This window comes from Lacerta agilis, chromosome Z (genome assembly GCF_009819535.1).
Source record: "Lacerta agilis isolate rLacAgi1 chromosome Z, rLacAgi1.pri, whole genome shotgun sequence".
Taxonomy (NCBI): Eukaryota; Metazoa; Chordata; class Lepidosauria; order Squamata; family Lacertidae; genus Lacerta; species Lacerta agilis.
The window spans coordinates 44,336,609-44,353,379 of record NC_046331.1 but is presented as its reverse complement, the minus strand read 5'-3'; positions in this window follow the sequence as shown (position 1 = coordinate 44,353,379).

Sequence of the window (16,771 nt, the reverse complement as noted above, 5' to 3'; positions counted from 1 at the left end):
ATGATGGATGGGAGAAATATTACCTCAGGAGAGCTTTTACATGGAAAGAGTAACAGATAGGTTTATCAGGTCCTCTAGGTGATTTAGCAGGATATTTTAATACCTAAAACTGAGTAATATTTCATTCTTTCTTCTAATATGAACACAGTCCTTTGGCTCCAAAGTAGCCCTGCTAAGCAAAACAGACATGCCCTGTAGTTAAGTGGGTAGATTTGATTGTAGCTTTTCTTTCTCTCCAAGAGCCTATGATTTAGGTTGATGTTGCCTGCTAGTATCTTTCAGAGCACAGTGCCAACAAAACAAAGCTATGAACTTCAAATCTTGTCAGCAGCATTGGGGCTGATCTGAAAGGGAGGAATCCCCCAACCCGAAGACTTTAAACAGCTGGAATTAACTTTTAGGGAGGGTATAAAAGCATTCACCCATTCAGAGTGAGGAGAGATAAGTTGCTGTCACTCTGAACTGGTATCCTTTTCATGACCAAATATGAATTTAATCTGTAACATTATGTTAGTATTGCTCCAGAATCACTTCCAATGAAGAAGCAGTACCAGTTACTGATCAGGCTGTGAATGTAGCGCAGTGCAGACAGCAGTAATGTTGATGGTGGGTGGGTAGGAAAATATGTTTCCCTCTCACCAAAAACCTTATTTACCCAGACAGGGCAGGAGGATTGTTATAAGAAAGACACAGCAGGATGGAATTGCTTAACCCCTCTCCCACTAGCGGTGAGCAAATTTCAGTTTAGTGCAAATTTGGCCCAATAAACACACTTTTGTGAAACCATTTCCCATTATATTGTACAGTTCTGCATTTATATGCACACTTTCCCTTAATATATATATTTCCTACAGACTTCACTAGGCTGGAGGGCTGCATTGCAAAATTCAGAAGCAAGTGAAAATTTGGCTGTATTTCAGTTCACATCTTGTTTGGGGGTGTGTGAATTAGGTAAATGCAACCTGAATCAAATCTATCCTGTGTCCATATCTCCCTCCAACCCATTAGTTCTCCACTACAGACTCCTACAAACACATATACCAGATAATTTTAATCATGTTGCCCCACCTCAACCCAACTCAGAAACTGGAAATAAGCACAACTTCAGCAGGGAGTGGGGTTAACTGCCTCAGCAGAGGACCTTTGCAATGGAGAAAGGTCCAATAGAGATGATGCTAATTTAGCCTTCTCCCCACTTCCACCCCAGATACGTTCATCTCACAACAGACTGCAGCACATTTCAAGAGACAGCAGCAAAAGAGGGAGGGAAAAATCTTAAGATACTGCAGTCCATGCCAGACTTCGCAACTGCAAAAGTGGTGGGTAGCCTGCTTCCTCTCACCAAAAGAGTCAAATAATTTGGATATTTAGGGTTGGTGTGCAAGCCTACAGTTTCTTGTTTTTTATTTAAAACACCAAGAACATTATGCACAGCCACCTGCCCTTCACACCAAGCCCATTTTTCGAGAGAAGGATTTGCACCTCGCAGGCGTTATATTTGGCAGTAATCAAAATGCAAGCCACGGACAGCCAGCCACAGGCAAAGAAAGAATAGAAAATATGCCAGATGTATTAGAGACAGGGAAAACTTAACTGACAAGGCAGAGGGATATGGGTGGTGGTGGTGGGAAAGAACTGACAGCATGGATGGAGGAAATGCCAATGAGTCTGGAGGATGGTTGTCAATCAGCCGAAAAGTCCTACTCAAGCCGGCCTCAGTTCACACAAATGTCAGTCTTTAAATAAAGTTAGGTTTCCACTCTCACTTCACAAACTAGGAAAAGCATAGTTAGTGCTGACCTTTAAAGCCCTAAATGACCATGACCCTGTATACTTGAAGGAGCATATTCATTTTCATTGTTCAGCCTGGACACTGAGGTCCAGCTCTGAGGGCCTTCTGGCAGTTCCCCATTGCGAGGTAATAGGGAACCAGCCAGAGGGCCTTCTCATTAGTGGTGCCCACCCTATGGAATGATCTCCCATCAGTTGTCAAGGAGATAACAACCATATGACTTTCTGAAGACATCTGAAAGCAGTCCTGTATTGGGAAGTTTTTTTTTAATGTTTGGTGTGTCTTTATATTATGCTGGAAGCCACCTAGAATGGCTGGGGCAACCCAGCCAGATGGGCAGGCTGCTATTACTACTACTACTACTACTACTACTACAGTTGTGTCAAGTGCTAGGAGCATGGATTTTAGCTGAGCAAAAATGGAGATGTTTAACCTCCACATCTGGTGGAGCTTGTTAGATTTGATGGAGCTCAGTTGATGCCTTATGCCTCAATACCTTGTGCTCCCCACACACATCTACTCAGACCCAACATTCATCACTTAGGCCTTTCTTCATGTACCCTTTTGGGGAAAGTGAAGAGGATGGTTACTGAGTTCAACAGCATCCATATTTATATAAAGCAATTAAGCCTGCAACTGAGGGGGTATTCCTAACCAGAAGAAGAAAGGGCATGATTCTTACTCAGGAAGATCCTACTAGGGTGTAGGGAAATTGTACTAAAGGGTTGCCAATGACTGCTAAGACAATGAACAGTGAAAAATATGGTCCCTTGGGATTGTTTGAGAAATTTTGCACATGGAGAGAGAAAGCCGCCAACATTTGGGACTGGAAAAGTTCTGAAAGAACTTTAGCCTTAGCTCAATTTTAAAACAGGCCTTGATAGCAAATTGTGGGAGACTATAAAAATGCAACAAGCTGACAGTTATTTAGCCTATTATTACATTTTTACAACCATGGAAAGGATTGTTTAGATTTATTAGGATTTATTAATGTACATATTTCCTCGAACAGTGGGTTTTGTTCTTAAGGAGATCCTCCTATGCATTTGTTCACAGCAAATAAAAGTACATAATGTAAAGTGAGAATTGGTCCTTGCTTGCCAAGCAAAACAATAAATTCTAGATCTTTAGTGTCGGCCCAAGACATTTCTGATAGCTGAGGGACATTCAACAATACTCTGAAGCTGTGGGGCATCCTTGGCTAAATTTTTATCTATTACCCAAAGAACCACAAATCAGCAGATTAGACTCGTTTGGATTTCATAACAAATAATAACTGTTTGTGCTCATAAATCAATTCTGGGAGATGAACGGATATGAACAATCCTGCCTTCTGCCCTTAGTATCAAATTCTGCCTCTGGAATGGGCATCCAGTAACTACTAGGACAAGAAGAGGACTTCTGCATGACAGTCACGTACCCCACAGACAGCAGACATCCTGATAATTACAAAGTTCTGGTTGTAAGCTCCCTTTGAGGTCTTGTTGCAGTTTTAGCTCCTTGTCCAAAGAAGAGGCCAAGGAGCAAACCCTATACAAATCCAGAGTGGAGTCCCTGAGTCATTTAGGACTATGTTAACTTGCCTTTCAGGAGTGGGGGAAAGGAAGCTGTGTTGGGTGTGTGTGGAAATACTGTGGAGAAAACATGGTCACCCGACAGTAATTTTGTTGAAAAGATACTCCTAGCAAAACAGAAAGCACACAAAATTGCCCAAAGGTGCCAAAAGCCTGCAGTGAACATGGCAATATTTTCCTAAGAACAAGGACAGCTTTCAGAACCATAAAACAGATAGGATCTCTTAAGGCACCTCTAGAGAATTACGAATTTCAAAAATAACACTAAAGAAAATCACAGGGTGTACTATTAAAATTAAGAATGCAGTCAAGGTGATAAACTGGGGCAGTAAGTACAGAGATGGCTAATGGAATTCACAGGAGTGAAGGGAATAATGTTGAGTTATTACACCCATTTTCACTCTTTCTGGTTTCCTGCTCTGGAGAAGCCAGAGCTCCAAGGAAAACATCAACAACAACCTTGACATGCAAGGTAATCAGACTCAAAGTATTTTGGTGACACCTAATGAACTGTAAACATGGGTGCACCAGATTAGGGATGGATATTTTGACCTGACCATGGCACAATTTAACAATCAGCAAATGCTGAATTGCTCCTGTTGTGGCAAGATCCTCGGTCCCCAACATGTCATCAGGCTCCAACTTTAAATCCTCAAAGGTTTTGTTAAATGAATTCTCCAGCCCTTATTTGTGACTGAAAGGCCCATTGGCGTCATTGATGTCTGGGCATGTAGCACATATTACACAGGGGCTGCAAAACCTCAAGCTCAGGGGTCAACTGTGGCCCTCCAGGTCTATCCATCTGGCCCTCAGAATGCTAACCAGGCCACACCCCTCACTGGTGCTGCTTCACCCCAAAGTGTTGGTTGGAATTTGTCCTTAATTCTGATAATGCCTCGTCTCAGGATGAGGGATAAAGAGTGGTGTGGGGTGTGTGGAAACTAGCCTATGGCACAATGATTAAAACTGCATTACGGTAGTTGTTCCACCCACATTTCCTTCTGGCCCCAAGCACCACTGCCAAGCAGAAATAGTTCCCCCCCCCCCACTGTTGTGTTACACTTTGCTGACCACAGGTCTCAGAAAGATAGAGCACATGCTTCATGTGCAGAAAGATACATGTTTCAATCCATGGCATCTCCAGGGATGGGGAGCAGATCTTAGGGATCAGGTCTGGAAGAGGACATTCTACCTCTGCCTCTGTGTTCAGGACCTTGGAGACATATGGTAGAGTTATATTCTTGCATTTGGGGAAGAAGTGTAGCTCAGGAACAGTGCCTGTTTGGCATGTAGGAGAGCCTGAAGTTCAATCCCTGGTTTCTACAGTTTAAAAGGCATTTCAGGGAAGCTGTGGGGGTGGGCAGTGGTGAGAAACAATCACCACAATACATTTTAAAAGGTGCTCCCAAGAGAGGACCAGAGTGAGATCATGGAAGCATAAAGAACCATTCCAAGACATCTGTGAAGTAATTAATGACGCCTGTTAGTGGGTGTTTAGCAATTGCCTCTGTGCCCACCAGGAGCAAAGAGTTTACCTTACCCTTCCAAAACAGCCTTATTTTATTTTTATTTTTTTAAATTAATACAGTAAAGGCATTCATTGCTACCAATTCATTGTATAAATTTAAAATGATAAAAAGAGAATGGACGGTATATTTCCATTTCCTACAGACACCGCGCTTCCTATCAGATCGAATACTCTCGCTAAAGTATTGAAATCTTCACCATTCAGCTGGGATTTGGCACCGAGCGTCTATTAATTAACCAGAGAGATGATAACAAGGTTTACATAATGGGTTCTCTCAGTCTTGGAGGCTGGCAGGGAGGCCCCCACAAAAGCTGAGCAGATTTCAGCCCCCAGGTGTTTGGCAAGCAAGATTCTCAGCTTCACTCTTCACAGATTCACAGGCACTCACTGTGTCTGGCTTAGTAACAGACTCTCTAAATCTTCCAAGGTTGACATACTGATAACAAATTCCCGTAATCGCATCAAAAATGTTCTGAGCTGTTTTTACTAAGAGGAAATTCTAGTCACACACACACACACACACACAAACACACACACACGAGCTTTCAGGTAACTATGGCTATGTCAAGTCATCTTCCATTCCCTTACTAATTCCTGTCAGTAGCTGCCATTTGCTCAACCGCGTGGTGGAATCCCAGGGTATGGTAACCATGGAAATTGGACTTCAGGAAAACCAAGCTGGATTGGCCAGCTTCACTCTTTACAACTCCATCACCAATGGACACTTTCTGGGATTCTCAAAGACACTGAACGTATCTCTGCTTTCACCTATGTGCCCACAGCCAACTTTCCACACCCCTAAAAGTAGCTCCAGTCATGTGTCCCAAGGACAAAGCACATCTGATTCAAGGAAGAGGGCTGTAGCTCAGTGGCAGAGTACCTGCCTTGCATGCAGATTCGTTCCCCACCATCTCCAGGTCAGCCTGGGAGAGACCCCTGAGTGAAAACTTGGAGAGCCAATGACAGTCAGTGTAGATGAAGATGGACCAATGGTCTGACTTGGTGTAAGCCTGCTTTCTATATTCTCAGAATGTCCCCATAAAGAACCTCTAATTACAAGGCTAGGAAAAAGCTTGGCCTGAGACCATGAAGAGTTGCTGGCAGCCAGAATGTTGAGCAAGATGGAGCAAGGGTGCAACTCATTGGAAGGCAGCTTATGCTACACATAAATATCCAAGAAGGACCCAGAGCTCAGTGGCAGAGCAGATGCTTTGCATGCAGCTGTGCTAATCTTCTGTCCCTTCCATCTAGGCTGGTGGAAAGATCATTCTTTATCAAAGACAGGGCTGGCTAACCATTTGTTCTCCAGTTGTTGCTGGACTAAAATTCCCAATTTCCCTGGCCACTGGCTGCGATGGCTAGGATTGATGGGAGTTGGAGTCCAACAACATCTGGAGGACCACAAGTTCCATAACTTAAAGTTCCAGCCTTAGACCTTGGAAAGTAAACAGGTATGGACTTCCGGTGTGGGTGCCATTCCGAGCAGTTGGGAACTGTCTCAGCCCCGAGACAGCTCCGGTTTCCTCGGGGGGTAGGAGCACCCGCAACCGCGCTGCGGGCTCCGGTAAACCACAGGAAGAGCGTCCCATGGTACAGGGTTTCTAGCGGGCCCCAGATGTGCCAACCCGTTCTCAGGCAACCCTTATAAAAGGGGCGCTTGAGCGAGCGGGCTCTGGCACGGGGCTGAAGAAGCCGTCTCCAACCGAGGAAACACAGCGGCGGCAACTGCCGGATTTTGAGCGCTCTGCCCTTCCTCAATCTGGACTTTAAAGAAGTACTCTGTAAGTACGGAACCTAATTTCGGACCTAAAAGAGTAATTTGGCTTATGGAGAGAGATTAAAATGAGGAAGTCCGTTTCTCTCCGATAGCAGCAAGAGGATAGTAACGTTAATGGAACTGGAGCCGTTTAAAACTTGCTTTGAAGTTTAACTCTGATTTTGTATACCTTAGAGTCCCCTGTTTTTGTGGTAAGAGTGAGACTTTGATTGATTTCTTCCTGTGGATTACAAAGTATTAGGTTGATATTACTAACCCTCTGGCTAAGGATCCCTTGGTCGGTCCGGTAATGGCGGCTGCTGACCGGCTGGCGCAGCTGGAAAAGTACTGAAACCTTATCACTTCCGCCCAACTAAATCCCACGGTCTCAGTATACCCAACAATGACACCAATCCAGGAGAGAATATTGTTGGAACTAAGACTACTTCAATCACTTCAGCAAAATCTTGTAGGAAAGTTTATCCAGATTTCAGCAACTTTGGAAAACTTTGTTTTATGCCCACTCGAAGGAGAGGAGGGAGTGAAAGTGGATCCTGTGGAATCTTTGGAGGATGAATTGGCACAGGCTTCTAAACAAGAGGGGCTTCCTCTGTGTGAGAGGCGGGGAGCCCCCAATTTGAACATTATAGCTGACTTTTGGGGTGGCAGCCCAGAGGTTCAAGAAGTTCAAGAACAACAGGGAATCCAACAGGAACTTGAGAGTGGGGAAATGAAATCATGTTATGACTTTATTGAAACAAGTTATCAAGAAGAATGCTACACTCTGGAGAAGAAGCTATATCTGAAGGGAAGCGTGGAAGTGGAAGTGAAAGAAGTTAAATCAACTTTGAATGAGATAATAGGAGAAGGAGAATCTGGACTGGTGGAATGTTGGGGGGGAAGACTGGGGGTGTGTGGGAAAGTTGAAGGATAGGAAACAAATGGGCAGGAGGGGGTGGGGTAATGGGTGAATTATTAGAAAGGAAGGATTGACCACGGTATCCGACACCAGAGGGAAAATGGAATATGAGATTGGAAGAAATATTTAGGTATAGGTTAATTTGGGTTTTTTAATAGACTGAGAATTGGAATCAGAAGAAATATAGGCTATAGCATAACAAAGTTAAGTTAAGAAAGGCTATAAGAGGTAGTGATGTGTAATTTGATGTTTGTTTTATAGAATAAGATTTTGGAGTTAAAATGTGTTGATAAGAATAAGGTTTAAGATTTAAGATATAATGAATATGATTGTATGATTAAGATTAGAGGGTAAAAAGTAGATATTACAATGTTACAAAGTTACTAAAAGAGGATTGGAAATGAACGCAGAGGAGAGGACGTGAGGAGGTCCCAATAGAATGTTAAAAACCTGGGAAAGATAATGAGATTTTTGTAATATTATAGTTTTGTATTTTTGTATTTTTGTAGTTTTGTAGTTTTGATATCTGTTTTTTGTTTGTTATTGTTTGTTTGATTGTGGTTTGTATTTGTCTTATTGGAAAATTTAATAAATTCTTTAAAAAAAAATAAAAAAAGGAAAGTAAACAGTTATTAGTGCCTGAAGAGGTTGTTCATGAAAACATCAGGCTAAGCACTAAGTATAATGGCCAACCAGGTGGGAAGCTCACAAGCAGAACCTAAGCCCTGTAAAAACACAGGAAGCTATGTTACGCAAAGTGCAGACAAATATCATTACAACTGCAAAGTGTACATTTCAGCAAGGCTTACAAAGAACCATAAAGCATAAAAATAGTTTTTATTGTATTGAAGGATACTAGAAGCAGCTGACAATAGGCAGGCTTCCAGATAAGGTCCTGTTTTGAATGTCTTCCTCAGGTGATAACACATCTAAAGCCCTAACTGCGTTCATCTCTCCCAATAAGTTCCTTGATTCCAAGAGGGGTATAACACCAGTGGAAGGGTTTGAAAGTATAGGCCGGTATCAGTATTAACTAGGGGGTGCGGGTGGCACCGTGGGTTAAACCACAGAGCCCAGGGCATGCTGATCAGAAGGTCAGTGGTTTGAATCCCCGCAATGGGGTGAGCTCCCATTGCTCGGTCCCAGCTCCTGCCCACCTAGCAGTTCAAAAGCACATCAAAAGTGCAAGTAGATAAATAGGTACCACTCCGGCAGGAAGGTAAACGGCATTTCCGTGCACTGCTCTGGTTCGCCAGAAGTGGCTTTGTCAAGCTGGCCACATGACCTGGAAGCTGTACACCGGCTCCCTCAGCCAGTAACACGAGATGAGTGCCGCAACCCCAGAGTCGGACACGATGGGACTTAATTGTCAGGGGTCCCGTTACCTTTACCTTTATCAGTATTAACTAATCTGACTGTCAGTGGCTCTCCAGAATTCAGCCCTACCTGCAGGTGCTGGAGATGTTCTGCGTGCAAAGAAGATGGTCTGCCACTGAGTCATGACTCTTCCCCAAGTGGCATATTCCAACCAACCGAACAAAGTAGCAGGCACTTTCAGGTACTGAAGCTCAGGGGAAGATGTATGGCAAGAAGTCACATGCAAATAATCTGACGCCAGGTGAAATGAAGTTGTCTGTTGCCATCCTGGGACTGAAACCCAAGCTCTTGAAGCCATGCCTGCAAGAATGTTCTACCTCAACTGTCAAAGACAGCATGCCTGTGATTACCAGTTCCTAGGGATCACAAGCAGGGAGCATTAGGGCATTTGCAAACAGAGTGCTGGGCTGGATGTGCCTTTGGCCTGATCCAGAAGCCAGGCTCTTATCATGTTCTTAGAACTTGGAGGATGCAGGGGCCTTCATCCAATTCAACTGAATGGCAGAATATGTTTGAAGTCATGCCCCTTCCAGGATGGTTTTTTAGCCTGTCCTTTTGCTTTCGGGTTGCCCCTTGAAGCCTATGGGTTCACGGTGTCCAGTCACAGCCACAAATAGGGAAAGCAAGAACTGGCTCAAGGCTTTCTCTAACTATTGCAATGAGAGGGAGTCCGGAATGCCAGTGTGCTAAAAAGTCTGTCCCAGAGAGATTTGAAATCCGTTTGCTAGTTCAAAGTGGTTGGTGCTACACACAACCTTTTATACCTTGCCAATCAGAAAATGTTCCTTGTCTGCCCTGCTTGCATTCGAATGGTTTGCCTGCCCTCAAAGCAGCACTTAAAAGAAGCTTGCTACATGGATCTTCTTCATGCAAGATGCTACAGTGCTGATGTTGTAACTCCCCATGACAGGAGAATCAAGGTAATCTGCAGATGAGCCTTGACATTTTCAGGACCACATTAGCAACATGTCCTGTATTTTAATGGGTCACTGGTCAGTTTTCTCTCTCTTCTGAGCTTTCTTTTATACCAGTGGTGGGAGAACCTCAGGCCTGAATGCCAAATGTGACCCTCTAGTCCTCTCTATTTGGCAACCAGAACTCGGCTTCTGGGTCTGTCCACCAGAGGCATTCCCACATGGGAATGCAACTCCACCCAGATATAATTATACTAGTAGGCTATTTTCCTCTGGTGCTGCTGTGTTCATTCTGCTGTTTCCAGTGTGTGTGTGTGTGTGTGTGTGTGTGTGTGTTCCACTGCAATTGCTTTGCAGTATTTCTAGCTTCTGTTTTTATGTTTTGTTTCACTACCAAATTCTTGCCATGTCTTCTTGAAAAGTTGCATGATGAGACCAAGAACACTTGCAAATGAATTAAAGCAAGAGGGACAGCCCTAAATAGTGTATGAGCATAATAACAGTCCTGGTGGCCCAGAACAGAGGTCCATCTAACGCTAGTAAACTAGCCATGATGGCTATGCTCTAGTCTCCATGGTCAGAGGCAGAAAGGCTTCTGAATACCATTTGCTGGAAACCGCAGGAGATTTCCACTGAGAAATCTGAGCGGCCACTAGGAGAACAGGATTCTGGGCTAGATGGACCAATGGAGGCTCTTCTTATGTTCAAAAGATGCGAAGGTAATAGCTTTCGCCATTCCTTGGCTCCAGAGCCTGCAAATATAGGAAGAGTCCGAGCAGTCCGTTTCCATTGTGTGTCAGTTTCACATGTGTTTACTCAAAAGCCTTTTTGCATTAATCTGCTATTATTATTCTTTTAAAAATCCACCCTTTTTAAGAACAAGCAATCAGAAGTATACATAGGACTCCAAATCTGGCCTCACCATGGTTTTGCATAACAGTATCCTATGTGTTGCCTTACAGGTCCCATGAGGTATGAAGTCATTACACGGCCGCAGCTGCAGACTGTGAGGAAACATATATTTTGAGCATCATTCACAAGCCAATCTGCACCAGGAACCAATAACTGAATTAGTAGCTGCCCTTTCCCCACCAAAGCAGCCACCTCAGCACATCAAGGCTAGGTCAGCTATCCCAAGTCATTGCAGGCTGCCTAATTCCTACTTGCAAGGGGTGAGGGTGGGGTCTAAAGTTAGATGATGAAATTAATGAGCAAGAATAACTTAGACCCATTAATTTCAACAGGTCTACACTGTATACAACCTTTAATATCCCACATACCAGGGTGTTTGTTAAGGTTAACTGTCTGACAAGACTAAATGTGAATATGAAATACAAAACCACAGCTGCTAAAAACCAAAGTAAGAACTAGCATTCATTCAGATAGTTTGCCACCTGCTCACTAAAGAAATTGATTGGTCCCCTTTGGGAAGATGCTCAGTGAAGAGTCTTTAAAGATTAAGCGGAAAACTGTCTCATAAGATATGTGTTCTTTTAAGCCCTTGAATTTTCTTAAACAAACAAAAAACTACAGTAAAAGAACACACAAAAGGCCTTTTTGACCTCTGAGTGATCATACAGAAAGCAACTAGCTTTAAAGACAACTGTAGCAATCCTGCCTGCTCAGATCTTTGAAACTGAAACAGCAAAATCAGCCACTAATTCTTAAAGTGCATTACATTCTTGCTAACTTTGAGACTTTAGGCTCCTTTAGTTTATGCTTTAGAGGGCAAGGAATTGACTGTAGGTTTTAATCTTGAGGGAAATCTATTCCAGATGTTTAATAGAGAGGTTGGATATACATTTTGAAAATAAATAAATAACCCTGGAGCTGTGCTGCATTGAATGACTTAGTGGGCTAGCTGAAAGATGGTGGGGTGGGGGGAGTTCCACAGGAGCAACCAATCGAATGCAATCATTTTGTGAATTGCCTTTCTAACAAGACTAATTCCTTTGCTCCAGTTTGATGGATTTCAACCATTACGAGATCCGTTGAAGACCAGAGGAGCATGTGGAAGCAGGAGAGGAGGTGGGGAGAGCTTGATAACACCATTTACTGCCTGCCATTCTGAGAGAGTCTTTGCTTCTTCGTGTTAAGCAGATTATTACAAAAAGAAAGCCTAATGGCTCTGGTGCCCAGTCTTAACTCATCATGCCACAGTGGATTTAGCTTCCCCAGTGCCTGGGAAGTGTGAAATGAAAGCATTAGGCAGTGAGTTTATTTATATTGCTTTGTCTTGAGTCAAGACAGCTAGGCCTCCAGCAGCCCACCTGAAGGCTATTGTAATATTACAAGCAGAGAAAAAAAACTTGCAAAACTATCTTGAGCAGAAATACATCTTTAATACATGCCAGTGGAAGTTTCTCCCCAGCTCCAATATCATTTCCAAAGCCCAGAGCTTCTTCAAAATGGAAATCCTTAAAGTTGACAAATGAGCTGGATGGAACTTGTCATACTGGAAACCATGCACAATACACTAGGATAAGCAAGATTTTGAATACTTACAGATCACCTATGAACTTCTGAAAGTTCTGAATAAAAAGTGAGGGGTGGCGGTAGAACATTTCTATTCAGCAGAATTTGAAGAAGTTCCGGCATTCATATTCCACAAATAAAGTATAGATGAAAAAGCAAAGGAAGGAGAAGGCTGCCAAGGCAAATTGCTCAACAAAATGGGAGAGTGCAAAATGTAGCTAAGGGAGGTGAAATGTGGATTCAAATTGGGTGATGAAAAAAACAAACATATGAGAATGCAGTAATGGGCATGAGTAATAGTTCTAGAATGGGCTGGGTCTTAAAGTAGTCTCCCAGACATCAAAGTCTAGGTGCCTTAGCTCCTGAGCCACCAATGTTCTGTACCTCCAGGGCACCACCTAGGCTGAAGTACCTGTCTGTCAGAACATTCCATCAGCTGACGTACACACCCAGGGCCAATCACTGTCTCCCAGGCTCTGAGCTTGCTCCTCCAACTTATTTTTGATATGAGAAATCTTGACCTCTGCCTGGTATTGACTATGCACCTGCCTTTGGCCCCTTGATCCACATTTGTTGCCTGAAATGTCAACAGCTAGCTTTTCTGGGTCATGGAACCCAACACCCTGAAACCTGACCTTTGCCAAGGTCTGATTATCCCTCGAGTCTGGACAAGGGTATTTCTTGTTCCTCTATCTTCTTCCTATACCTGGGAGCAGAATGGCTTGTGGGCTTCCTGTTGGAGCATCTGGCTGGCCACTGTGAGAACAGGATACTCTCTAACCAGGGCATTATATGAAGTGGTCACCATGGCTGTCAGTCTCCCTGCCTCACATCAATGTCTCATGAGGAAACACACAGTACAGTAAGGACATAAGAGCCATGGTTGATCATGCCAGTGGCCCATCTAGTCTACCATCCTTCTCTCACAGTGGCCAACCAGATGCTTATGGGAAGTCCACAACCAGGACCATGATTCCCAGTATCGTTTAACAACCAACCCCTCTTCACAGGGAACTCTGGGCATCATGGCTTTGAGATGGGAATAGGGGTTTCCAAACAACTTTCAGGACCTTTAACGAACTACTACTTCCAGAATTATTTCGGGGAAGCCATGATTGTTTGACATGTGCCAGATGCACCTCTGTGGGGGAGAAAATCCACAGGAAATCTACAGCTTAGGGGCTGCCACCGATAAGGTCCATGGAACTACCAACATGGCATTTAAAGGGAAATCACACTGGGTTTATCATCCTCAACCTGACTCCTGCTGTGCAATATCCACAACAGATGTAAATACTAGCATGATGGATAAACAGGTTACTGTTTCATTTTACCTCAGAACCACACTTCAGCTCTTGCCTTTTTAATGACCAGCATCACTATTGGCATGTACATTCTATTCATTGAAACACTTACTATTAGAAAAAGAGAGAGGGTGACATTAATTGTTATAAAACTGGGATCAGGAGAAAGTGGTGAGCACTATGCATCAGAAGCAGAGCCTCCCCCAGTCTAAAGGCACCTTCCAAATGTTGCGAACTACAACTCCCCTACCAGCATAGCCAATGGTCAGGGATGATGGGACTCAAAGGTGAAAATATCTGGCTACCCTTATATCTAATCAACAGGCCCACATTTTATAAAACAGTGGATCCTTCTGCCAGCTAGGAGTGACAGCACTCCATTTGCCCCATGTGTACAATGAGAAGGGGACCTGGTTTCCAACCTTCCCTGTGCATTCTCACTATAAAGCTATTTTAAAAGTATTTAGTTGGCTATTTATGTCCTGGTTGGCAGTTCTACCGCCAGAAGCAGCCAACACCAATGAAAAGGAAAGTACATCAACTAGAACTCTATAAAAACATCAGCTGTTAAACCAACACCACATTAAGAAGTCTCTAAAACCAACATGTACCAGGTAAATTGCAGCACTCAGTAATCATCTATAATCAGAACCTCATCTAAAGATTATTCTGGGCTTCTTACCAGACATTCAAGAGATCTTCAAGACTCATAGTTGTACCCCAGCTTTCCTTCAAGCAGCTCAGAGTGACATTTTATCATCCCACTGCAAACCTTCCAGGTTGTCATGGGCCAGGAGTCGGCTTCACTTGCTGAGCAGCAGCCTGAAGGAGCAGAAGGTGAAGGGACCACCTGCTGCTGATCTGCCTTCTTGCTACTGATGAGAACCAGTGTTCTTAAGCAGGGTTTCCAGCCTCAGCCAGTTGCTGGAAACAACATTAGTTGTTCCTGGCCGGACCTTGCTATTTCTTGCTTTTCGTGACCTTGGACCCTTGCCTTTCTTGAGCCCCAGATCATCTATGTGAACTGAGATTCTCCTGGCTTTAGGACTGGACTGAACCTTGTATATGGACTCTGCCTCCAGGCAAGTACCCCCCTGAGACTTGGCTGGTTTCTCCCTCCACTAAGCTCTGCCATGGCTGGCAGAACAGGACTACAACACAGGTACATTAGCAACTCTTTCCATGGTCAGTCATTGAGCATTCATAGCCAGCTGGAGATCTGAATGAGAATTCTCCAATGTCCAACCCCAGCCCCTGCAAACCACTGTATAACAAAGGCCCTGTTGAGTGCAGCTACAGCTACATAAACACAACTAGCCATGCTGACTTTTTTTCTGCCTACACTGTTGGAGGCACCATGATTTGGGTCACGGGGTGTGTGGGTGTGGGTGTGGGTGTGGGTGTGTCAGCAGTTCCCCCAGTTGATGCACCAGGCACCCCGTTCCCCTCAGCAGTGGTGGCGATAGCGGTAGTCTAAGCAGCCCAGAACCAGCCTGATAGCACAGTTGGCTCTGGCTGGCTTCAGGAGCTGCTCGCTGCTGTGGCACCCGCCGTTTTGCCTCTCCGGAAGTTCCCATATGATGTGTCTTGTGCCAACCAATCACGCAACAATCATTCCCTACTAATAAATATACAACACTTAAAATATAAATCTGGGGACATTCTGGGAATGGATTTTGTCCGGGGACAGATTTGTAAATCCAGTGACTGTCCCTGGGAAACAGACATGTCTGGTAACCACATACTAGAAGGACTCTTGGCCTAATCCTTGCATACACCAGCACCGATAACATCCCACACATTTTCCAGGACATTCTGCTGGCCATGCTCTCCTCACAAAAGATAGACATTGCAGAGAGAAGAAGCTAAAATAAGAACAAAGCAGGAGATGCCTGGTGGGAAAGCCTGCTACTTGTTCTTAACTCTCTGCTTCCCTTCCAACCCAGGCTCCCAAGTCTGCAGGCTGTTATTTGAAGATAACTACACTACTTACTAGGGACTCTCCAGTTGGCACAACTATTAAGTATGTTCCGGTTTTGAAAACTGGGCATGTGCCAACCACCTCCTCAATTCAAAGTCAGTCTCTCAACACTCACTGTCTCATTCCTGACCCATCAATAACTGGGAACAACCCAGGAAAGCCATTAATTTAAATTAAGTTTTGAAGTATTTTTAACCCATTCAGGGTGTGTGTGTTTTAATTGTTTCCATCTTTTTGATTTGCAACTGAGAGGCAAAATGCTAAACTGGAACATGCTAGAAAATCATTCTCGTGAAAACTCTTAAAAAACAAATCTGTAATACTAACAGTGAAACCCTGTATATACACCCATACATATCAGACAAGTGCCATCTCTATTGTCTATTAAATACCTTCTTTTTTCAAAAAGTCTTTAAAGAAGATATTTGGGGTTTTTATCCTAGCTGGTATCTACACTGGATTCGAACTGGATTATTATAGCTGATTTTTTAAAGATCATTAATCACTTTGACATGTTGCCTTGGGAAGCAATTCAATTTTTTTTATTTTTTTAAAAAAATGCCTACATAGAAGTAAGCAGTACTGAGCTAAATTGGACTTACTCCCAAGTAAGTCTGTATAGTAGGGATGTAGAACCTCAGGCCCTCCAGACATTGCTGAACCCCAGCCAGGCCAAAGGTCAGGATTAGGGATGCCAGAGAATTCTGCAAAAAATCAAAAAGGAAGCAGAAATTGTTATAGTTCTTGTTTTTGTCTGTGATCAGGAATGGAAATCAGTCAAGTGATACATTCTTTCACATCACGATGATGTTGTTGTTGTTGTTTTTCAAGTTTGCAAACATTACATAGCTACATGTAATTACTTTTCTTTTCTCTGAAATGAATGTTAGGTTCCATAAATAGTTGCATAGCTTACATAACTTACATTAAGTAGAAGACAGTTGGATAACTATTGTAGCATTTGGTAGAAGCTGAACTGCAGAGGAACAGAAACTGCATTGATTGTGAGTAATACATGTTGGAATGGAAATTTCTGACTTCATGCATCCCTAATCAGTGGTGAAGGGAGCTGTAGTCCATCAACTTTGGGAGGCCAACGGATAACTCATCTGTGTTGTGTAAGTGAATATGTTGGAACTACATATTATTAC